At 51.6% G+C, this 24,300-nt stretch overlaps 1 protein-coding gene across 4 annotated transcripts in view; it reads left to right on the top strand.

Annotated features, from left to right (window-relative positions):
• Rbfox3 (RNA binding fox-1 homolog 3) overlaps nucleotides 1-24,300 on the top strand; it is a 427,841-nt gene that overhangs the window by 218,362 nt on the left and 185,179 nt on the right. For all 4 annotated transcript variants that reach the window (XM_034506986.1, XM_034506989.2, XM_034506985.2 and 1 more), the window contains one exon: nucleotides 23,223-23,327. The gene's annotated coding sequence lies outside the window, so the exon portion shown is untranslated. The remainder of the gene's footprint in view (nucleotides 1-23,222; nucleotides 23,328-24,300) is intronic.

Below are 24,300 nucleotides of genomic sequence, written 5' to 3' on the forward strand. Positions count from 1 at the left end.
TCTTCCTCCCGTGCTCCCGAAGTTCATCCAGTCAGGGACTTAGCAACCTTAGCTTCAGAGGCAGTGGTAGAAAAGAACTCATCAATTCTGCTCTGGGTGATACATTTCATCTTCCCACGTGAGGGGCGGTCATGGGAAACTAGGGTGGATGGAGCAAGAGTCTCCCATACATTAAATTCTCAGGCAGCCACATGGAATCCAGGGACTCCAGTGAGCGGAGTAAGGAAGGACCATAACCTCTTGGAGCCTTTGTTGTGTAGGGGCCTCACAAACTCTGGAAATAGAGAGGAGTCTTGGCTGTCTCCCTCTGTAACAGAGCCCCTGTGGGCTGCAGAACCTCAGACAACAGCCACACACAAGGCTGGGCCAGTGCATCCCTTGTACTACCACTGTAGGCTGTAACTAGGGTATCAGAAAGAAGCCCCATTTCTTTGGGGCACTGGAAGATGTCTATGGGGAAAAAACGTGCGGGACACATACTGGGTAGGCTATTTTTCTGAATGAGGTGTGTGTGTGGTGGGGGGGGGGTGTACATAATCTTGGTTATTTGTTCCGTGCATGCTATCCTTGAACATGCACAAAGGAGTACAAAATTTGCACTCCACTGTGAACTCCTGAGAGAGCAGAAACATGTTGGCACTGTTGCCAGGGTTCTGAGGGTGAGCATGGGGCCAGGGTTCTGAGGGTGAGCATGGGGCCAGGGATGTGAGAGAAGCTCCTAGGGATTTGTCTCTGTCCCAGCTTCTTTGTCAAGTAAGCATAGTCTTTCCTTGGAGAAGTTCTAGCCTGGAGCAGGTCTGGGGAGAAGCAGGAGGGTGCAGCTCTCAGGCCTAAGGTGCAAGAGTCTTGAAATATGAGCACTTCACTTTTTTATTACGCCTTTTAATTGCCTCCTGAAGGCTGTCAGCCACCAATAAAAGACCCTACACTCTGGAGGGATCTCCATTGTTATTCACTGTGTGTGTCTCCTCCTTCAAAGGCACCCCTTGTCCTCGGGGAGCCACCTGGGGGGGGGGGCACCTCCTCTGCCAGCCCGCTACAGGGGACAGTCCTAATGCAATGGGGAGCCCAAGGTGGCACTGGATGATGCAGGCCCTGGAGTCATATGGAGATTCTACTTCAAGAACATGTTGCCCTGCTTGGTCTCACATACTAGACCTGAACTTTGCCACAGTCCATTTCTGGGGTTTAAGAAGTGGAGTCGTCACAGAGCAAGACTGCGGGTGAGACATCTGGACTCTAGGAGAGACTGGTAGAGGAGATGTCATCAGAACACCAGGCAGGGGGAGCCATAGTGGTGGGAAACAGCAAGCTACTGTTTATAAGAAAAGATCAAGATAAGGATGAGAAGCTGAAAGGAGGGAATTCTGGGAACCCAACACCGGACCGAGACATCTAAGTTGCAGAAATGGGCCACAGGCTGTGTGATGCTAGGGTTTGCTCTAGCAAGCGGCCTGAGGCTGAGAGCTGCCCGACCTGTGAAGGTGAGCACAGGGAAGGTGGGCAAGGAGACAAGGCAAGGACACAGCGCAGAGGTTCCCTGCAGAGGCTGGAAGCACCTGGAGAAGCTTATTGAAGGGCCTGGAACACAGGGCGGAGGATTAGATGTGGTCCTGACTTGTGAAGGCGCACCGCTCAGCTCTCTGTGCCCTGGGCGTGGGGTTTGGCATGGAGGAAGGAGGGAAACAGCAGCACAGGAACAGGGCTTGATCAGGGCCACCCAAGATGGTAATAACAGCAGCAAGCCACAGACCTGAAAACATGCAAACATACCTGAAACACACATGGACACATGATAAAAAGGACTAAAACACATATGGAAACACATGGACACACACACACACAAAGATACATGGACACAGGTGAAAACATGTGGATACGTGCACATATTTGCACCCCCCAAGCACGTGGACATATGCACAAATGCTCTGAAACATGTGAACATATGCATACACTTAAAAATGTGGGCACATGCATGCATACCAAAATACATGGTTATACATATATACATCCAAAACATGTGGACATACATATGCCTAGCTAAAAATACATATACCTCAAGTATGCAGGTGCATGGGCATGGTCCTGAAATACAGACACACGTGCACATGCCTGAAGATACATGCTTCTGCCAACACACAGGATGGCTTCTACCCAATGCCCTGCCTCACCGTGAAATAATTGACAAGCCGTGTCCCTGGCTCCATCCTAGACACTCCCTTGGTCATCCATAGAGAATACTCACAATGTGCAGTCTCTGAGCTTCAGAGCTTTAGAGCTGGGGCCATCTTCCCTGTCCTCTAGGAGCCTATGCACTCAGGGAGAGGCCCCATAGTAGGTCAGCTATGGTGATGTCAATAATCCCAGAAGCCCTCCGAGGGATAGAACAAGAACCTTGAAATTCAGCGAGCCGTGGGTGAGAAGGTAACATTGTAAAGACAAATGAGAGTCACCATGCAGAAATTCTATATTGACAGGATGGATAGCTCAAGTCCTGGTGTTGGGCAAAAGAGCCCACTGTGTGCATCTACGTGGAGTGGACTTGTAGGGAAGGAAACACGTTTGCTGTGTACCAGGCTAGGAGAGGCTCCATGTGCTTTTACATCCATCTGTATCCATCATCACAGACGCCTGTGAGAGAGCCTGTTACTGCTCCCACTTTGTAGAATGTGGAAGCTGAGATTCAGAAGACATGGGGATCTCAGAACAGCCCGGGTGCGTCTTTGGAGACTCTGCAGACCTGGGCTCTACAGATGCATCTGGTCTGTCAGAGAGCCTCCAGAAATAGGTACAAACTGTAGCATCCATGTACAACTGTGCCTTCAAGGGGAGCTTCTTAGGTTCTTCCTAAGTTAAGAGCTTATATGTAGAACCTGAGGAGATTAATAGGAGGCACAGAGCTGAGCAATGATGTCACTATTTCAAGATTCCAGGCACAAGGATACAGCACAGGTGCCTTGAAGAGGCAGAGGGTAATGAGGGCCTCAAAAACCTGCTAAAGTAGCTCAGGAGTGTAGCAATGCCAGGAACCTGGCAGGGCCGTGATGGATGGATACGGTAAAGCAGGAGCAGCATCGGGCAGGCATGAGGCCGCCCAGCCATTCTCCATGTGCACCTGCTGGGCAGCCGAGCATGGAAACCCCAGCTGGGCAGAGGACTGAGCTAGACTGTGATTTAGGAGGTGGTGGTGGTGGTGGTGGGGTGTGTGTGTGTGTGTGTGTGTGTGTGTGTGTGTGTGTGGTGTGTGTGTGTGTGTGTGTGTGTGTGTGTGTGTGTGTGTGTGTGTAAGGATCCCAGAAGAGGAGCCAGTGGGAAAGACCATTTCTGCAGGCAGAGAGCAACAGGAAAGGGTGGCAGGATGCATGGTCCATCGGGAGCCACTGGTGATCAGGAGGGGAACCTCCAGGAAGAGAGGGACTCGGGTTCACAGGAAAGGATGCTTTGGTGTCTGGAGGAGAGAGGGAACATGGAGTCAGGAGAATGAGGGTGGCCGGGCATGAAGCACCTGGAGGGAAGGAAAGGGCCAGGGTTGGGGGCCAGAGAGGCTGTGTGCGCATGTGCATGTGTGTGCGTGCATGCGTGCGTGCATGCATGCATGCATGCGTGCGTAGACTGGAATCCTTGCAGCTGCTCATCCATGAGCTGGGTTGTATGGTTTTGGGGGAGTGCTTACTGTCAGATCAACCCTCTGGGATCATGGCATATCGTTTCCTGGGGACCTTCCCCCTCTTCCTGTAGTTCACCTCAAAGTCCTTCTGTAGATGCAGGGACCTGCTGAACCAATGGCACAATGCCAGGGTCAAATGGCTCTGAACAGCGCAAGGGTTTTCTTTCAGCCTCCTAAGTGAGGAGGCTTTCTGCTGCATCTCTCTTACTCGGACTGTCCTCAATCTCTCTCTCTCTCTCTCTCTCTCTCTCTCTCTCTCTCTCTCTCTCTCCCTTTTTCTGGAGTGAAGATAATGGCTTCAGATGACATGACACCAGGTATTGATTTAAGGATGAGAATTAAACAGTTCTGTGTCTCTGGAACAAAAGAAAGTGAAGCGCTCGCCATGCATGATGCCCGGGAGGCTGCAGCACCAGAGTCAGTGTGGGCAGCCTCCCGTTCTTTGATGAAAATGCTGTAGGAGAAAACATATCCCAAACTCTGACGGGTGCAGCCCATACTGAGGCCGTGGGGGTAATCTTCTGCGTGTAATGCTGTGTTTGAGGGCCGTGCCTTCCATAGAGAAGGTTCACAGCACACCGCCTCCCTTGCTCTGGCTCACTCCCCCCTCTCTCTCCCCCTCCCTTCTCCCACCCCCACCATGTGTGTCTCCCTAACTCCTCCTCTCCTCCACCTTTCTCCCCATTCTGCCTTATTGACTCAGGAGCTCAGGTGGGTTCCATGGCTGCCATCTTGCCAGCACCCCGGGGCTCCCTATCTATCCTTTCAGTCTCCCACCCTGGGCAGTGTATTGATTTATCACAGAACACCTCCTTGCCAGCTGTGCTCAGCTTGCTCCCTGCCTTGCTCAGCGGCATAAAGAAAAGAAGCGGCAGCAGCACATGGCTCCTTGCCCCCACTCCACCCTGCAGGCTGCAACCCCTGGCCTAGGAGCCTGGAGAGACTTCTAATGGGAGACAGAATTGCACCTGCAGGACAGCAGATGAGGGTGAGGAATGACCACCGGGAGGGCGCTGGAGGCAGCTTCTCTGGCCTTTGTGTGGCTCTATGGGTGATAACTGGTTAGGTGTGGAGACATTAAATAGTCTCCCATCCCTACCTAGACTTGAGTGGGAACTGGAACACAGAGCAAGACAGGGCAGATGAAAATGGTCCTGTGTTGACAGTTCAGTCTCACCTGAGCCTGCAGTGGACCTTGGTGGTTTCATGAGCATCAGGAAAACTGGTCCAAGTGAGCAGGTACCCACCCTTTGACCTGACATACCTGCCAGGGACCTTAACTGGTACAGGGGACTGTTGTTTCCTGCGCACTGAGAAGTAGTACGTGTGGCTACCAAGCCGTTGAAGATTCAATGGTCATGGTCAGACCATTGAAGATTGGCCATGACAGACAGGTTATTGAAGGTCGGCCATGGTGGCCAGGACACAGAGAAAACTTACCCTAGAGAGTAGCTACCCATATCAATTATGGGCCAGCCTATGGAAAGACATGATAAGGGACAGGATGTTGACATGGTACATGTCTTCTGGGAAACTCTACTCTCTTTGGAGGCCTGGGACCTGCTGTGCCGACATGTATCACATGACTTTGAACAGAGCTTGGCATGGGGAGCTCCAGGTGTCCCCGCAGCCTGGAAGTCTCCGAGTCCGTAGCCAGATAGACTCAAGCTCACCTTGAGTGTAACACCTACCAGAGGCTGTGGAAACAGGAAATGGCTTGATGTTGGGTAGAGTAGATGGCGTGGTCCGATCAAGGAACAATGAGACAAGAAAGGACAGAGAAAGACCCCAGTAGAGCCAGTGTCTGTAAGGAAGAGGGTGGGGCTGAAGAAAAGAGTAGAAGTAGCTAGAAATGACTTCCTGTCTGAATGTGGGAGGGGAGGCAGAAATGGCAGTAGGCATCCTGCCAGACAGGGAGCCCAGGGCTTGGTGCTCTAGCAAACAGACACAAGAAACAGCTCTTGCGTCTCTCCAAGTGTGAGCCGGGCCACCAGGAATGTCAGACAGGGATCCCATCCAAATATCCACTGAACATCCACTGTTCAGGGCTAGCTTGGAACCCCATGCTGAGGTGGAGCTGGTGTTTGCTGACGTGGGTGTGCAGGTCAGATAGTGACACATATTAGTGGAAAAACAAAGGTCAAGGTTAAAGCACGGCAGCAAAGAGACCCACAGGACAGCAAGAGTCAAAGTCAGAGGACGTGAACGGTGCACCCAGGCTGTCAGGCGCTGAGCTCGGAGCAAAAGTGCAGGCTGACTTCAGAGGCCAGGGCTGAGAGTAGCTGCTGCAGGGCGGCAGGCCTAAGAAGACCCCACAGGCACAACCTGACGCATGACCTCATGGCTCTACAGTCGGCATGGTGGCCACTTGGCTCATGGCTCATTTTCCAACCAATGAGAGAGAGGAGAAAGGCAAGTTGGAGTTGGACACTGTTCTGGCCAACCCTGCTCAGGATGAGTGAGGAGTTCACGAAATCTGCTTGTTCTTGTACATACAGAACCTATGGAGCCATGAAAGATTATGCACCGTGAAAAGGGAACCCAGATAGATGACATGATTGGCAGACAGCTGGGATCTAAACAGGAGAAACCAGGCAGGGCCCAGTGGCTTCTGGGTGCTCCTGGGAAAAACCCAGGGAAAAGCCCTTGCCTAAAGTTATCTTATTTTTTACTTCAATGAGGTCAGCTGCTAGACTCTGTTGTGAGTTAGAGTCTTGCAAGAAGGAGAAGGGCTGTTCCTGTCTCAAAGTGGGGTTGGCCTCAGATGGAGGGGTCACAGTGAACTCTCATAGATTCACATGCATATACAGGCACACATGTGTGTGCATGCACAGAGCTGTGCACACAAGCACACACTCACGCCTGCACACATAGACACATGTATGCACACACAATCACATTTATTCATGAGCTTTCTCACATACAAGAGTTCTGGTGTTTGTGTGCCAGTGAGTTTGGGAAACAACTTATCCATATAGAGGGAGATGAAAGACAGACAGACAGACAGACAGACAGACAGACAGATGCAGTCTCTCTCACCCTGGTGGGTAGAGGGCTGTTTGTTGTCTCTGATTTGGGTGTGTACAGAGATACTTCTGGATCCTGAGGTTTTTCCTTCCACACTGGTGATGTCTGCTGGAGGGATCAGGCCTGCAGGATCTGGAATGGTATCAGAAGGAGCTGGGCTCCTGGAAGAGCCTCTGAGAGCACCTGAGACAAAAGAGCAGCTTGTCAGAGGGGGAGCTGCCTGTTATGTGGGGAGAACTGTAGGGAGCCCAGTTCCTGGCTGATCTGGGGGTGGGAGTTTCTTCAGTCCTTCCAGTCTCTATCCTCCATGGTACAACAAGAGGCCAGTGTCCATCCAGGATGGATGTGATGGGTGACAAGTTGTGGAGAGAAACTCCAGAGAAGCAAGAGGGGATGCGAGGTTGGGATGGCTGCTACCTATCTAGCAGTGCTTTAGTGGAAGAAGTTTGGAGGGAATTTGGGTTGATGGTGTGACTGCCAAACATTGTCAGCAAAAATTGTCACCACAATTTTTGGAGAAGTGGCCTCAGGTGAGACACTTGTCACCTCCCCCCACTCTGTGGTCTGAGTTCAGCTATGGTAGAGGGTTGTGCTGGGGAGCCCTGGGAAGGGTCGTAATGGGCTCCACTTTAGATCACACGCTAATGAAAGTAATAATACTAAGAAGATAGGAGGGTAATTTGCCTGCAGAGAGCAGCGTTGGCTTGGAAATAATAGAGACCTGAAATTCTCCTGTGCCCGAGCCGGAGAAACTCCTGGGAAGATCAGAGCTGATGGGCACAACTCTAGAGAGACTATGCACATGAAGCCCTGCTGTGGAGGGTCAGGCTGGGAGGCTGAAATGGGAAATGGGTATCCTGCCCCCTCCTCCCTGCAGGCAAGCACCTTTCCTCCCTGTCCCTTCTCACCTTGGCAGCTCCCACTCAGTCCTTGCCTGCTCAGGCAGCCTGTGGATGCAGTTTTCTGCTCACTTGTCCCTCCCAGTGGGAGGTGGCTGCCAGGACCTAAGCTAAAACCCTTGGCTGCCCAGTCTCAATCCCTAGGCAGCCATGAGGGTTTTAATTTCTCAAAGTGCAAGAACTGGCCGTTCATCAAGCTGAAGGCGAGCGTCTCAGGATACTCTTCTGCACTCTGCTTGCTTGGTGCCAATAGCTTTCCTGGGTCTCCAAGCTCTGGAACCCCAGAGTCCTCTCAAGCACTAATCCCACTAATGTCAGGCAGTGTGAGACACCCCCTCCAAGACTATAATGGGGGGGGGATTTCCTTATATCAAGATTTTTGACTGGAGTCTTGGAACTTGAGCTAGATCAGTCCAATCGCTTACAAGAACTGGGTGAATTCCTTCCCATGGAGGAGTGTGGAGCCAAGAAGCCCTTCAGAGAATGTTCTCTGCTTTCTTTGACATAAATTATGAGCCTCTCTGCTCTGGCTAAGCAGGGTGTCTGTTCACAGGGCTGAGTGGGGGCTGGGAGAAAGGAATCTCAGAGCATAGGGAAAGCCCAAGCTGGTCCCTAAGGAGAAAAGAGCTCCAGGCTGACAGCATAGCACATGGTGAACAAGCACTGAGGTCAGAAGGGGCCTGAGTGAGGAGCTGGAAGGTGTGGCCTTGATCCCAGTTTGACCTCTGTACGTCTTGGTGCCCTTACCTCTAAAGTGGAGCTAAAAACTCTTTGCCCTCTGCAGTGGGCTCTGTCCAGAGCAGCCAGTGCTGAACACCTGGAAATCTTGACATGCTATGAAACTAGGAAGATCTGTTTGTCGATAGGGATTTTTTTCTAGGGAACAGAGCCTGGGGACCCACCACCACCACCTCCCCGCTCACATTTGCATGCTGTGGCCATGTCTGAGAGTGGGAAGCCAGAAGCAATGTCAGGAGGGTTAGGGAGATGAGAGTCAGTAAGTAAAGTTCTTCCGTGTGAATCTGAAGACCGGCATTTGGATCTCCAGCACCCACATAAAAAGTTAGGTGTGGTGGAGCACATTAGTAACCTTAGAGCTGTGGAAAGAGACTGCTAAGGATGGAGACCACTGGATAGTTAGCCAATCAATGAGTTCTAGGCAGAACGAGGCACCCTCTTCAGCATACATACATACATACACATATACACACATACACACACACACACACACACACACACACACACACACACACGAAGAAGTAATGTCATGAGGTGTAGAGGTCTGATGGCTGGAGTGGGTGTTTCTGTGGAGAGCAGGTACTGCTGTGTCTGCATGGCTACCTGAGCTGATGGGCAACAGTCAGGCCAAATGGTATAGATAGACCTGGCTGCACGCCTGAAGCTCTGTGGGCCCTCTTACAGCTTCATGAGCCCACCTGCAGCTCCATGGGCTCACCTGCAGCTCCATGGGCTCACCTGCAGCTCCATGGGCTCACCTGCAGCTCCATGGGCTCACTTGCAGCTTCATGGGCTCACTTGCCGCTTCACTTGCAACTTCATGGGCTCACTTGCAACTTCATGGGCTCACTTGCAGCTCCATGGGCTCTCTGTTTCATCCATATCATAGGACCAGCATGCAGAGCACTAGCTCAGCTCCTGACCTGGGATTTGCTCCCTCTCCACCCCTGGGCACATAAAAATCTAAGTGAAGGGCGGCCAGGAAGCCCCAGATGTCACTGCATTCTTTTCCTCACCCCAGGCTGTCAGTAAATCTCAGCGAGATCCTGCAGCATCCCGGCACCCCTTATTTTTCTCAACACACCAGTTGTAAGAAATCAAGAGTCACAGTGCAAGCAGAGACAGGAGGAAATGCTGATGGGAATCTGCTTTGCCAGGTCAAGGGTCCCTCCACCAACCGCTCCCACCCCAGCCTCACCCTCAGCACCAGAGAGGCAGCAGGCATTCTGGAGAGAAAAAAAAAAAAAAAGAAATAAGAAACAACAGCCTAGAAATACATAATTGATTTCCCTTCTTGCTAGTTCCCAACATAGGCTTCTGGGTCGTAGGGAAGGTGCCTGATTAGAATATCTCTGAAGAGGGCAGTGAGTTATGGCAACGGACACTCTCCTAGCTGTCTCTCCTGCTCATAAATCTATCCCCCTCTGAAAGTGCAGATGGTCCATAATCGTCCATCATGTGGAGTTCAGCACCGGACAGCTCCCGGGCGGGTTTTTCCTCTGAGGATCTTTTTCTGCAAGCTAAACGGAACTGCGACTCCACGCAGCCTCTCCCTGTAATGGAGTGTGAGCAGATCAGCCGTCGGGAATGATTTAAGAGGGGACGAACGATAAATATCCAAGAGGTTGGCGCTCGAAGCCAACAGGCAGCGGAGGAGGGCGCAGTCCTGAGGAGAGGGAGGAGCTACCCCCGTGTACTTACATTATAGAGTGCTTTTTATTTATTTATTTTGTAAGAGAACAAGGCTATGTCACAGGAAGAGGTATCTCTCAGGGGATTTTTTTTTTCAGGAAGCCCTTCTCCCCAAGTGCCTTTCTCTTCCATACAGAGGTCAAGGGGTCATTTGGCTGGTCATAGGGTAAAATCCCACCACATTTAAAGCCATTTCTTTTTGAAGGGATGGCTGTCCTCATCCACTAGATGAGACATAGAGCTGTTAACTCATAGAGCTGTTGACTCTGTACTCGTGGTTGCCTGGCCCACCCGCTCCCTATCTTGTCAGCTTCCCAGGGGAAGCTGGACACAGGGACAGGAGAGTTCACATATAGCTATTTCTTGTTCATCCCACTGTCTCCTAATCAGAACCAGCCCCTGGAACAGGAACAGAGGGATCTGTCCAGGGCTGGGCTCCTGCTTCAGGATCCCCAAAGGCTTCGGTGTAGTTGGGGCTCAGTTGCCAAGCTCCCTGCAGCTCTTTGATGAGACAGGTCTATAACTGACCATTGGTAGAGGACAGTCATCAGATGGTGGCAGTGCCCTGGACTCAGGGCAGGCTTTCATGGCTCTCCAGCCCCCTGCCTCCTGCCCTGGGGCAGAGGGAGTGAAGGCTGAGGGTGATGAATGAGCATCTGCCTCCTACAGGTGCTATTCGCCCTGCCAGGTGGTACCTTGTAGCTGCATTGCAGGGGGAGGCTACAGCTCTCTCTCCTTGGGCTCCTGCTCCTCCTGTCACCTCTTTCCATACAAGTGAACTCCAAGCTGGGGGGCAGGGTGTTTCCAAATCAGCAGAGCCTGGGGGGCAGGTAACAGACTAGGCACCTGCAGATCCATCTGCAAGAGAACTTGTCAACCCTAGCTATCTGTGTGCATACCAGAGGGACTGCCTAGAAGACGCCAGAGGCTAGCCCCATGCCCTCCCTCATAGAAGAAGCATTGCCAGGAGGAGATCCAGTACCCACCATGGCCATTCACTAGCCCTTGAAAATAAAATTCAACCCAGCATCTTCCTGGGACATCTCCAAGCAGAGCGCACATATACACATGCATGCGACCCAGCTGAATTCTTGCACCCACTTGCAGTGCACCAGCTGCTGCATGGTGGCACAGGTGTGTGGTGGGTTCTTCTGAGAGCCTAGAGCAAGGGATGTTGCTCCCTGAAGTGACCAGAGTCCCCAGTGCACCTCCCTCTAGGCCTCCCACAGATGGGTGAATGGTTTTCTTCTCCCCCTCCTCTCCCTTTTCCCTCCCCCTTCTCCTCCTACTCCCCTTCTTCCACTTCCTCCTGCTCCTTTCCCTCCTCCCCCTTCTTTTCCTCTTCCCCCTTCTCCTCCTCCCCTTCCCTCCTCCTCCTTCTCATGCCACTTTCTCCTGGAGAAAAGGGAGAGGTGGCAATCCCTCCTGACATAGATACATAATGGCTGTATGCCTGCCATGCGGCTTCGGATAGGTCTCAGCCAGGTGAGTGTCCTCCACCAGCACTGTACACAGGCTGCATCCCCAAACCACAGAAGCCCTAGGATGATTCAGCTCCCTCCTAGAGTTGATCCCTACAATGTGTAAGTTCAGTGGATCTCAGATTGCCCCACCTGTTTCTGCTGGCAATGAACCTATGCTTTGAGCTTGCACCGGTACGCCACTCCGAGTGCTACCAGTTGTGGCTAGAATGTCTCTTACCAATGAGCAGTGTGAGGTACCCATTCTGGAGCAGGGCCACCACTTCCTCTATAACCCAGGCAGCACTGAGCATGAAGGAGGTCTGGAGCCTTCACTTAGGAGAAGCCAGGGAAGAAGGCATCTGTAAGGTCAGCAAACTGTGTCTCTCTCGCTGCCCCACATACACTGCACTGGACCTGTCCCATGATGTAACATGGGCTTCAAAACCCAGTCCACCACGGAGCTGAGTCTCAGTGCCTGGTCCTTCCTAGAACACCAACCTATAATGTACCTGGGCTCTCCACACAGCATCTGCAGCCCCAGGAAGTGAACTCTCCAGGTCCACTGGTCCACTTTTATGGTCCCAGTACATCTCGATGTCCGGGGGGCGGCAGCAAGTCTACTGTGTGCATCCACTGTGTTTTTCAATGGCATTGCCATCCATAACAGTGATGATGGGAGTAGTGACCTCAGTGACAGCCCAGAGGGTGAGGCTGACAGCAGCTGTGCGCTCTATAGAAGAAGCACTCAGCTTGAGAGGGCATAGTGGGCATTCCTCCCTCCCTTCCTCCACCTGATACCCATATGTACTTTGCTATGGTCATTGAGGGCCAGCTCCTGAGCGCTGATTTGCCAATCCCATACAGTCCTCTGGCCTGGTACACAGTCAGCACTGGAGCTGGGAGATGGCTTCTAACGAAGGACTCTGGAGGGAACAGCGCTGGTGACTGGTTCCCAGAGTATCACAGACCCTGTAGAGATCCCATGTTTTTCTCTCTGCTGAACAACCATGTGTGGACACACAGAGGTTCCCAGCCCAGAGCCAGGGAAACCACTCGACTCTCAGGCCCTTTCTTGAGAATCCGTCTTGGTGGTTGAGTCTCACGTCTTACATCTTACTCATTTTAACCCCGAGAGTCCTTCTCGCTGAAGGATGCCATGTGCCGTACATAGAGGACACAAGATTCTCCAGTCAAATCCTCAGCTCTTAAGTCGCTGCCCTGAGCAAGCCTCACCTCATGTCTTAGTTACTTTTCTGTGGCTGTGATAAAACACTGTGACCAAGACAACTTATGAAATAAATGTTTACTCGGGCTTACAGTTCCAAGGCACCCATGCCTCCAGGCTCCATCATGTCCTGGAGCACAATAGAACTTGAATTTCCAGCTCTCGGAGGCTATGCATCGAGTTCTTGGGCAGTGTTTGGCAGTAGGTGCTGGCCCCAGGGTCTGCTCTCCTGGGACCTTTGAACACCTATTGATAGTCTTCCCACAATTGTGGCACAGTTGCCACAGTGTCCTATGTGGCTCCTAGCAGGATGCGCTTGAGTCACTTGTGTGGAGTTGGTGGCTCCCGGGAAGGTGGAAGACATTACTGTCCACTTCCCAGAGATGGTGAGACTTAGGCTGCAGTAGAGAGACCTTGGCTGGCTCCCTGAGTCGAGGTTTGCTGTGTGCGGTAGACTTCTGCTCTGAGGCTTTGAGGGGCAGGTGCATGGATGGAGAGCAGGCAGCAAAGGCTGCAGCCATGGGCCATGCTACAATAGACCAGGGCTCTCCTGGTCACCCTGCCAAGGCTGGCGAGCAGCTGAGCTTCAGCCCACGGACAGGATGTGGTAAGAACTATATACACTGAGGAGGACTTTGAAGAGATCCAAGGAAGGACTTTTTTGGCAGGGAGGTTGTTCAAACATAGAGAAGGTCTGCCAAGAGAAGAAAAACATGGGGAGCTGGGAAGTGTTAGCAATATCAGACTCCTGATAGAAGCAAGAGAACAGGAGAAAGCAAGGATGGGATGCCTTCCCTCTGTCCTGAAAGCAGAGCCGAGGTCCTATTAAACCCCAGCCTCTGGCCATGAGTGCCCAGGGCAGAATGGGCCTTTCCTGTCCTCAGAGTCCTATAGTTCAAAACCAACTCCACCCCATAACCAGTGATCCACCACCACCGCACTGAAAAGCCCATTACTGCCCAGGGGCCATAAGCCCCTCAGATGGTCTGTCTGGACACAGGACATCACCAGCCACCCCAGCCTACCTGGCGGCCCTCTGACTAGGTCTGATGATGGACCTTCATGCTAAGCAGAAGCAGTAGATCCAAGAGGTGTATGTGTATAGGCATGTGAATATGTGTGTGTGTGTGTGTATATATGTGTGCATGCATGTGCATATGTGTAGGTACAGGTATGTGCATGTGTGTATCATGTACTGCATGCATGTAGTATATTATGCATGTGTGTGTATGCATGAGTGTATTTGGGGGTATGTATATACATGTATGACTATATATGTATATCTGTGTGTGTGTATGCATGTGTGTGTCCTGGGCCATCCCCACCTAGGCCGGCTAAGAGGACCTAGCTGAGCAGGGTCTCAGCTCAGCCACTGGCTTCCCATGTTCATCCTCTCCTGCTGCCTCTGCCTCTCTACACAGCCAGCATCTCAGCCTTCTGCTCCCCCTCCCCCCTCCAAGGACTGCAAAGCGCAAGCCCCTTTCTGTTTTGGTGACATTGTGTGACTTTTCCTCCTTTCTGCCTCATATATGTCAAAACTTCGTGTTAGGGAAGAAATGCAGGGGAAGCCATGTGGGAAGTAGGTCACCTGGAAATCAACAACCTGCCTGTAATTAAATCTGCATTCTCCCTGGAAAAGCCAAAATCCAGTGGGTGGCTTCCCTCCCTTGCTCCCACTCCTACCCTCCCCTCCTTACAGGGCCAGGTTCCAAAGCGACTCCTCATATGAAACCTCCCAATGAAACCTCATTAGGCAAACAACAAAAACATCCCACACTGGGGTGCATGCCGCGTCTCAGTTCTCATGGAGAGCGGAGGCCGAGTGCAGAGGCCCTGATTGCAAACCCAGAATGGAGCGTTTGCTGTTTTTGTTTAGTGGGGCTCCCTGGCTCATGCCCTCAGCAGTTCTGTGTCCTGGATTTTAATGGTTGATTAGCAGCCTCCTCTGTGTCGGAGTTTTGATGATCCATGCTGGCCCGCTTCTCACCGCCATGTCCCAAGTTCCTTCTTGGCCGCTGGTTAAGCAAATAGCACCTGGGGCCTCAGGATCGGTCGCGCTTGGAAGGCATTTATTTCACTAGGGGTAGGAATTGGACTCAGTCGCAGAAAGGGCTCCAGCTGACAGCGCAGAGATGGAGCAAGGAGAACTCATAAACTTACCAGCGGCAGGCAGGCAACTCTAGAAGTGGGCTGGCTAAGGACCTGCTGAAGACTTTGTCCCAATCCCTGTGACAATTGTTTTAGAAAGAGAGGTTTTTTTTTAAAAAAAAAAAAAAAAAAAAAAAAAAAAGACGTTTCTCGAAAAAGGCAAAGTGCGAAGCTTAACTTGTATTCATAGGAAAGTCTCCACAGAGCTAACGGTGGAAGATGAGAGAGGTGATGTGTGACGACATGCTTGTGGACTTGCTCACAGCCAGAGCAGGGTCTGCCCACAGTTATAAGCTCCTTGCTGCCAAGAAGCTGGCCCCAGGGGTAAGGAGAGTTGCTTGGCTTCATCAAAGAGAGGTTGTTCTAACTGTGTGGCAAGCACCTTCTGCATCTACTGGTTCCCGGAGAGCAGCTACTTAATTAAGGGGAGCTGAAGTTTAGGGGTGCTCCGAGTGCCTCTCTGTGCCGTGGTAGTGGTGCCGCTCAGGACTTGGTACAGTCACGGAGGCCGGTGTATTCATCCCGGCAAAGCCATCCCAGCAAACCTGATGAGGAGGCCTTTGCCTGATACGGCATGGCAGCATCTTTATTCCGAGGTTCAAAGGGCAGAGCCAAGTGCACCAAGCAGAGGGCTGAGTTGATCGTGGCTTCCTTACAGGCCTGCCCACTTGCAAAGTGCATCAAATCTCAAATGTGGGCCTGGTTGGGGAAGCATACAGACTTTGGATTATGAATGGCCTGGGTCTGCAGTTTAAGCTGGGCCTCATGCTGACTGTGTGGCCTTGAACCAGTGGCAGTTTGGAGTGTTCTTGTCTGAGTGATGACCTGGGGGCTGTGAGGAGAATCAGTGATGCTGTGATATGCAGGGTAAAGCCTTATGTCTGGCTGTAAATGAAATGTATAGAAAAGCCTTTATGTCTGGCTATAAGTGAAATGTTTCAGCAAAGTCTTTGCTATGTTTGGGTCAGTCAGTAGAGGCTGAGAAATTGTTCTGAGACTGTTTGAACCTTGAAGAAATGTTGTCTCTCTGGAGAATCTGTGCTTGGAGCTAAGTGAGAACTTGCAACTGCACCAGCCTTGGTCCTGACACTCCTGGCAAACTTGGAGCTCTTACTCCAAGTTTGACTCCTGGGTCGCATTTGATCTTTCCCTAAGCTGGGTGCGGTGACACACACCTGTGATACCAACCCCTGGGAAGCTGAGGCAGGACACGTGGGCCATGGTGGCAAGCCATGTCTATAAACAAACAAACAAAAACAAACAAATAAATAAGTGGGCCAGAAAGGCATCTGCCGCCATCCTGATTTCTTGAGTTCGATTCCTAGGACCTACCTGACCTACCTGTCAGAAGGAGAGAACTGGCTCCTGCAAGTTGCCCTCTGACCCCCACATGTATATAGCTATGGCATGTATATGTTGCCCCACTAATAAATGCCGTAAAAGCATTTGAAACAAGCAAACATTTGATCTTCCCTAAACAGTACCCCACAGTGTCTACTCACCGCTTCCAGACATCCTCAGAGAAGTTCCTCGCCTGCTCTACCCCCAGGATCCACTACAGCTCTTTTCCAGCCCCCTCCCCTTATCTATCCTGTCCCTTTCCACTCCCTCCCATTTTTACTTGGCAAATTACACCCTGGTCCTCCCTGCCTGCTCAGTGGGTGCTGTCAGGCCCTGGCAGGTTCAGGAGCCAGCAGCAGGGGGCAAAGACACTCGCAAAGAGGAACTAATAGAAAATGAAATAGCTTTTCTCCTCCGAAGACCCCTCCCTGCTCTGCCGGTAGCCCCGCCCCTTGCGGCGTGAATTGTTTCCAATCCAATCTCAGTTTATTGAAGTTCCCTCCAGGGTAAGCTCGAGAGACGTCTCCCCCAGCCTCGTAGAGTGGCCTTATTTACCAGAATCCCCTCGGCGTGCCATTTAAGTATCTCCATTAACATTTCCTGCGTCTTGCTCATTGCAAGCATGGGCCCTGGGAGACCTCCAGGGTGGCGGCACAGCGGCGGCCTGCAGAAACGCGGGGCTGATTTTAATTGGTATGAAACTGCGGCTGTCGACCACAGAGGGGTCCCTTTCCTTGAGTAATGACCTGGAATCTGATCACGAGGGTTTTGTGTGTGTGTGTGTGTGTGTGTGTGTGTGTGTGTGTGTGTGTGTGTGTGAGTTTGTAAGACTGGAAGTGTAACTGCGTGAGATCAGAGCAAGAGCTGACCGCATGGACATCAGGCCGTGGCCCATGCTGAACGTAGCCATAAAGGACCCAGCAGGTTTGGGGCTGCTGCCTGTGGGGGCACTACTGAGTTTCCAGCAGCTGCCTGTTGTCCTAGACTTGGAGTTCTGCAGAAAGGATGGGAGGTCCAGGGCCCTCTAGGGAGCCTCCTGTGGCAGGTCACTCTGCAAAGAACCTCAGGATGTTTCTACCCACACCCATGTACCCCATTCTCACAGGGTAGAGAGTCACTTTGCAAGAGTGTTGGGGTTTCTCATGAACTTGAAGACCTCTGTCTGACAAGGAAAAGCAACCAAGACTCCACCCCAGCACTCTCTAGTGTCCTGGGTGAAGTGGGATGGGGGGAGCCCAGAGGATGTGTCTCAGCCTGCTGCTCAGCAGAAACCACCTTGGAAGCCGGCAGCAGTCGTCCACCCACCCTTTCACTGACAAGCTGTTCAGTTCTTGTAATGTGTTACTCTTTTAAAATGTGGCTCGGTGAGACTCGAGGTGCTTGGTTCCCTGTGCACCGGGCAGTGAGTGGCTAGTCTCAGAATGTGCCAGGTCCGGCCACTACTGCCCAGAACATGTGAACCAGCCAGTACACAGCCCTGGCTTGCTCTGCCCTCACTGACACTTGCCTGCTGTCAGCCATGCCCACATTTGTGCAGTCAGGAGCAGGGACAGAAGCTCGCTGAGTGGGGCTATTGCCTGCCTTCTGCTGTTTCCTCTGTTTGGGGAGGTTCTGGGGTCCTACCTGCTCCTGGGGACTCTGTTACCCTATCTGCCTCCCTGTCGCTCCAGAAAGCAGACTGTCCTAGGAAAACATTTACAGTAATATTTAAGATAACGTCACTGATCTCGGCACATGGAAGGTGGAGGCAGGAGGATCAGAAGTTCAGAGTCATTGTTGGCTGCATAACAAGTTCAAGGCCAACCTGGGACACACGAGGCCCTGGCTTTAAAAAAGAAAAAGAACAAACCACACATTTGGGGATTTCCTTTTAGGCCGGGTTACCTGTGGCACCCTTGCAAATCTCAGCATCTATGGCTAAGATGTTGCCCAGGGGTGTACCTTCTCACTGCCTTCCATGATGGCCTGACCCCCTGAACCCCAGTTCAATCAGGACCACAGACTCTAGGAACAATCCCAGGAGAGGAGTCAGGCTTTTCCATCTGTAAATTCACATCTGCGGATTCAACCAACCACAGATTCAAGTAGTCAGGAAAAGTCTACCCCAAGTGTGCACAGGCCTGTTTTATTTTTTCTTGCCTCCAGTCCCCAAACAATACAGAGCTCAGCTATGCACAAGCATTACATCTGCCCATAAGTAGCCTGGTGAGGGCTCACAGTCTGTCTGTTGGGGCTAAGGAGATCCCAGTGGGGAAAGTTGTGCCTATGCTGAATGAAGACCCAGATTCAGATCTCCAGCACCCACATAAAAAGCTGGACATGGGGGTACATGCCTGTAATCCCAGTGCTAGAAGAGGCAGACAAGAAGATTCCGGGGATCCACTCTTCATTCAGTCTAGCCAAATACCAAGAAGCTCCAGGTTCAGTATAAGAGAGCAATAGACAAAGACACTCGGGCCACCTTTGGCCCTACTGTGCACTCTCAGGAAACTGAATCACCTCCTTATACACCAAATGGGTAAATAAATGCATAAATGAAACCCTATTTTAAGTAAATATATGAAGTGTATGGAAGAAGATGAACAGATGACTCGGTGAGTGAGGGGCTTGCCGGAAGCCCAGTAACCTGAGTCTGCTTCCCAAGCCCCACGCTGTGGGAGGAGAGAACTGACCCCCGAAAGTTGTCCTCTGACCTCCACATAAATGCTGTGATACACGCATCCATACCCACAACCACACAGAATAAATAAAATGTAATGAAGATTAACGCAGGTATGCATATGAGAGCGTGCATAGGTTTTATGCAAACATGATACTGCTATATCTTAGGGTCCTGAGCATCTCCAGATTCTGAGATCCCTGAGGGACCTGGAGTCACTCCCACACCAAGAGTCCAGGGTTACCTAGCTTTGCATCTGATGGCTCCAGTGTATGGGAGGATGGGCAGGGTCTGTTGTCAAGGCATGTGTGATGGTCTCAGGAAGTTGAGAGCAAGCTCTGTTCTCCAGGTTTCAGAAGTGCCACTGCCACAAGCGACCTTGCTAGGAGGCTAAGACACTGTGTGCCCACCCCAACACACACACATCCATGAAGGAGCCAGAGCTCTGGACAAGTGACACAAACTGCAGAACTGCAGGCCTGGCTTCCTGGTGGTTCATGGTGGCCAATGTTCAGAATCCTTGTCCTGCCTTTCTAGTAGGAAGAGACAGAACCCCCACCTGCCTCCCACCTCCTCCTCCTCCTCCTCGACTCTCTGAGAACTATAGAAGGTCTCTATCCATTCCCCTCCATCCAAACAAGACAGCACATGGGCTGTAGCACAGGATAGCTCCAGGGGCCTGCAAGGAGTCTTGGGGTGAGAATCCAGTGATGGGTCTTGAGCTGATGGGAGATATATAACTGAGTGAAGCTTCCTACATGGAACCCCGCACACTAAACTCTAATGCTCAGCGGCAGGGCCAGGAAGTTTCTGTTCCTGGACACACCTGGCCTGATACTATGCTGAGCGGGCCCTTGGGGACAGCACCAGCCTTCCCTCACCCTGCTGTCCTACCCCTGTGACAGCCATTATGGCCATGTGAGAACCCTGTGAGTTTTAGAAGTAGGAGAAAAAGGGTCTTGGGAGTTGGCTGCAGCCAACTGGCCAGTGCCCGCAAGAGGAAGGTGATGACGAAGTCATCCAAGTGGACTCTCAAGTTCTACCAAAGTGCAGGTTGTGTGTTTTGGGGTGTACCCACCAGTGTTCTGGGCTGAGATGTCCCCCTGGGACCACTGTGATGGCTGTCATCAAGTCACACGGTGGAGGCTATGGAACAGTGTCCCCTTTCCCCTGTCTTCACCTACACTCTGCCCAGGGAAGCCTCCAGGGTGCAAGGACGGTTTATTGGGGCAATAAAATCTCAAGTACACAAGTTTAAGATACTTCTGGGGTTTGTCTCCTTCCTACAGGGGCCAAGGCTTTCCCAGACTGACCGAAAGTGCTCTGTAGGAAAGATGGGTTAAGATAACCTGCCACCTCCCAGTGTCCCCATCTCAGGAAGGTGCCTGCCACTTGAGAGCAGGCTGTGTGCTATCTGTACACACCTTGGGACAGTGTTCTGTGCTGTTCTGGAATCCTGACTTAGACACAGAGAGAGTGTGCCTCTTTTTTGCAGGGTCTAACTGTGCCTCGCATACTCATGTGCCTACCGTGAAGAGGATGCACTCTATTCTCCTTCTGTTCCATACAACCTCTTGCTTTCTTTTTGAAAAATCTTCCCACCTCCTTTGCAGCCTGGCCCTCCTCTTTGGCTCTTCGGTCTTCCCTGGAATGCCTAATTCCCAGAGGCTCCGCCTCACCTTGGTACCCACAGCCCTGAGAATCTGAGCCCCAGTACAGAGTATTCGAAGTGACTTCTCTGTATTGCAATGATTAGCGTTGCCAATTGAGAAGCAATTAGGGTTGGGGCCAGAGCAGGGACTGGAGACAGCATAGGGCACCCAGTCCTGAGGGGATGGGCTTGGGAGTCAGGAAGCTCAGGCTGAATGTCCTTATTGCAGCCTTGCCCGAGGTCACAAAGTCAGGATGGCCAGTGGGTTCCAGACTTACAACTGCAAAGCCATATCCCCAAGCATCGAGCACATTTGGTGGGTTTTTTTTTTTTTTCAGTCTCCTTTTTCCACTGCTGAAGCCTACCCCTGACTCCTGCAGGAACGCAGGCAAGAGGCTTTTCTAGTCTCTTGACAGACACAGCCTATCTGAGAGTCCAGTCGGGAAGAGGCTTCAGCACAGAACAGGAGCAGTGGGAGCCACTAGCCAGCCAGATGGACAGACAGACCGATTATAGATCTGACAGCTCTCAGGAGAAGGTGCAGAAGGGCAGTCTGACTCAGTGGGAGTTACCAGCCCAGCCTCAAGTCAAACCCACCTCCCTCTTCACTCTCAGATGCCCACCTCAGGGTGTAGACCTGAGGTTCATCTCCCATGAAGGAAACCGATCATAGATCAGTTTTCTGGACCAAATCCGTCCAGAAAATCTAAATTATGTTGGGGCACATGGTGGGGAACTTGCCAGGTGGACAGAAAAGCTGACCATCAAATGTTCCACAGACCCAAGATCTGACCAGATGAGCCTGGTGGTGAGTGCCTGTGACAGGACACTGCCCCACTGTGTTTTATGAATGTGGACTGTTAATTTTCATGAGGTTGTGGAAGCTGAGGCCGCACGAGGCTGGCTCATCACTCTGTCTAGGATGGCAGAGCACAATCCCTCCACAGAGGCTTCAGACTTGATCTGGTGACAGCCCACTCCAGGAACACAGCAGGGGTTCTGTGCAGGCTGGCAGGCACCAGGATATGGAGGTTTGCATGGATTCTTGTATGAAGGAGGTGGGATGCTGGAAATCATGAAGGAGAGATGAGGCGACTTTGAAGAACCTGGATCCTTGGGGATAGGAACTTAATTAGAAGCCTTGAAGGCAGCACAAAGATGCCAAGCAACCCACTCCTCTTTTTGTGTGTGTATGTGGTACATTTGTGGGAATGCATATGCACATGCGTGATCACGCGTGTGAAGGTTAAAGGTGGACATTCAGAGTCTGAAGACAACCGTGCTGTTCGTCCATGAGTATACATGTATGTATTCACCATGTGTTGAGTGCTGCTGCATGTGGGTGTTATTCTAGGCTCTGAACACTTGGGGTCACCTGGTGTGAGTTAGGAAGCTGTCAGCTTCCGGTGTCCTTGCTAATGATTCCACAGACGATGCTAACCTAATGACATGGGTCATGAGATGAGAGGACAAACAAGACAGAGGCAGACTTCGGAGAGGCTCTCTAAGTAGACACCTGAATGAGGATGGAGACCCTGTCAAACATTTTGAGATCTCAGGGAAGAGCCTCTAGAGGAGGGACAGTATTAAGGACCCTGAGGTCAGACTGCCCTGTCAGGCCAGGTAAGAAATGCTCAGGAGAGGTGGAGCAAAAAAGAGTCCACAATTTGGGTGAGGTTGTTTGTTATGCAGAATCCACTTACAAGTGTCTGACTCATACGCAGCTACCTTAGGAATGTCGGTCTTGACTGCTCTAGTGAGATGCAGATGGTTACAGATGGTTACACTGATGCAGATGCAGATGGTTACACTGATGCAGATGCAGATGGTTACATAGATAGAAATCCAAAGCTACAGAGACTGGAAATCCAAGTTCAAGGTACGGGAAGACCTTGCATCAAGTTGATCACAACATGCAGGAGAGAGAAGGCTGCTTAAGGGTACTAACCCCACACAAAGGGGCCGCCCTCACAGCTAGTCATCTATGAGAACCTTCTCCGAATGCTGTTGAGTTGGGCATTGAGAATTCACCAAGTACAGACCAGAGAAGGCCTGTATCTACCCACTGCAGACACAGTCCAACAGAGAGACAGGGCCTCTGTCTCCCTATACTTTAATGTCTGGCTGAGAGCCATTGCAAGAGGCACCACATTGTAAACTGTGAGAGGGGTCTGTGGCTAGCTGGAGGGGGTTCTAGCAGGTTTAGATGAAAGGGTAGCCTGGCTAGGCTAGGCATCGCTATAGGTCTCTTAGTCCCTTGAGGTGTGATGTTACCACTGAGGTTGAGCCCAGTGCTTGGGAACAAAGGCCGGCAGCGGGGAGGACACTGAAGGCACAGGCTCAGAAGAACTGTGCAGGTTGGGAAGGAGAATGGATCCCTGGTGGGAGACAGGTCAGAGTGGCCATCCATGGATGGTCCTCTTTGTCAGTCTGTCCTGTTGTGACCCACTGGCACCCTCCCAATCCATAACATCTTCTCACCTTGCAGGTGTCACCTTCGACTTCCAGAGTCATGGCTGACCATCAAGCACCTGGTTACACACAGACACACACACACACTTTCCTCATTCACAGCATTCAGAAGACACAATTCCCACTGCACTGTGATATCTGAAACTAAGAACACAGGACTACTATATGCATCTGATGTCTCCCAGGTATTGGAGGAGATTGGAAATTATACCTTTCTCTTGTTTTTCTTTTTAATTGCAGTGTGACATCAGAAGGAACAGGGGACATTCTGCCAGCCTCCCCAGAGCTGGCCCACAGGCCTCCTTGGCGGGAACCTGTCCAAGGAGTAGCCCATTCTGCACACAGGTATGTGTCACTTTCTACCTTGCCACAGCTGGTTCTCAGTAGCCAAGGGTAGCCCATGTGGATGAGGAGAGAGCAAGTAATGTGAGAATAGGGGTCAACAGAGGGAAGCCACACTCTGCCCAAAGTGGTGTCCCTACTGTCCCCACCACATGGATCCAAACCACTCCTCCCCTGTGTTGCTCACCTGCCCTTACCCCTCCTCTCACTGAAATGCAAATCAGCATGTGCATAATAGATAATTAATAGACTGATCAGCCAGCAAGGGAGGTAAGTAGATAAATAATTTTAATTATCCTTGGGTTGCTCATAAATTCCCTCACTGCCTTTTTATTAAACTCTGTTTACAAGACTCATTTATATTCCATGTCACTGTGCCAAACCCTCCCCCTCCTCCTCCCCAGCTCCCACCAGGTCTGACCTAGGGTGGAATCACAATATGTGACCCCAGTTCTGCTCCTAGCAGGGCCTGGGTCTCAGGCACAGGTGGTAGAACGCTTTGCCCGAGTGTCCAGCCTGGACAACAGGACAGAGGATGGACGCAGCCCAGCCTGGGAGTTCCCAGCCGCACTCCCCAGTGTGGCTTGGGCCAGCAGGGAACCCTGCTCACACTTGGCACCTGTGCTGTGGCTATGAACTCATTCTTTTCCCCAGGGATGCCCTTGGCCTATGAATAGTCCTGGCTCAGGTTTCCTCGATGCTCTGATTGCCAGGAGAGAAAGCGGGTTAATAAATACAAAGAAAAGTTCCCATAGAGGGCTAGGCACGGACTCTCCCAGGCTGTCAAAGAGGCATGGCTGGTGGTGGCCCAGGAAGTTGAGGATGCCTGGGAAACCAGGCCATTCCTCCTTCTCCACCCTGATACCCCAGCCCTGGTTGGTGGCTCTTGGGACCCACAGTGGCAAACATGTGTCAGGTGTCTATGGAACTTGGAGTCAGGTGCTGGGGGTCCGGGGGAGGCTAGCTCACGTGGGAT

This window comes from Arvicanthis niloticus, chromosome 6 (genome assembly GCF_011762505.2).
Source record: "Arvicanthis niloticus isolate mArvNil1 chromosome 6, mArvNil1.pat.X, whole genome shotgun sequence".
NCBI classification, from domain to species: Eukaryota; Metazoa; Chordata; class Mammalia; order Rodentia; family Muridae; genus Arvicanthis; species Arvicanthis niloticus.